This window comes from Corvus cornix, chromosome 1A (genome assembly GCF_000738735.6).
Source record: "Corvus cornix cornix isolate S_Up_H32 chromosome 1A, ASM73873v5, whole genome shotgun sequence".
NCBI classification, from domain to species: Eukaryota; Metazoa; Chordata; class Aves; order Passeriformes; family Corvidae; genus Corvus; species Corvus cornix.
This window is the reverse complement of record NC_047057.1, coordinates 7,682,904-7,683,643: the sequence shown is the minus strand read 5'-3', so window position 1 is coordinate 7,683,643 and position 740 is coordinate 7,682,904. Positions and strand designations below refer to the sequence as shown.

The 740-nt window shown below is 58.5% G+C and overlaps 1 protein-coding gene across 1 annotated transcript in view; it reads right to left on the bottom strand.

The window, feature by feature from the left end:
- Nucleotides 1-220, bottom strand: part of LOC120412004 — a 3,144-nt gene extending 2,924 nt beyond the window's left edge. Inside the window, exon 1 of the mRNA XM_039571705.1 lies at nucleotides 1-220. The gene's annotated coding sequence lies outside the window, so the exon portion shown is untranslated.
- Between the last annotated feature and the right edge of the window lie 520 nt (nucleotides 221-740).

The following is a 740-nucleotide window of genomic DNA, read 5'->3' as shown; positions in this document are numbered from 1 at the left end:
GGACACACAGAAGGGGTTCAGTAGGGCCGGAATGGAGGCAGCCAGTGCGGGGCAGGAGCCACGGGGATGTGGCAGCAGGAAGGAGAGGGCCCCCGGCAGCTGGCAGGAGGCAAGGCCTGCACCGCTGCCCCAGCAAGCACCGAGCCTGAGCAAGGCGCTCCCGCCAGGGGCTGGGCCCTGGATGCAGGGACAGAACACACGCCCCGGCTGCCAGCGCTTCTGCCCCAGCCCTCCCCCAGCCCTGCCTCCCCACCGCCTGTGTGCACTCACCGCTTGCCCAGGCTCTACTGGGGGCAGCGTCAACCAATGGGGCCTTTTATAGCTGCCCCCATTGTGACACGGCCCCTGTGGTGTCACAGGCCCCAGAGCGCATCACAGGCCAGCCCCACCCGCCATCCCCAGCCCGGGAACTCATCATGGCCCTGGGCACCCAGAGCCTCAAGAGACACAAAGTGCAGACCCATCAGTCGTGAACCCTAGAGCTTCCCTGTACAAAGCAGGCACAAGCGCCCTCCCACACAACCCTTGTCAAATATAAATATGGGCGACAGGACTCCAATACGATCTCTATATCTGTGTAGGCTTTTACTGATGATTGCAGGCAGATGATCTTCACTATTAACAATAATATTTATTACTTTGGCCACAGCCTGTCATACAGGCTGATTTTTAGCTAGAGGTTTAGTGAGAAAGAAAGAATTAGAGGCTGCTTGAATGATGCACAGGAAGTTGAAACGTCA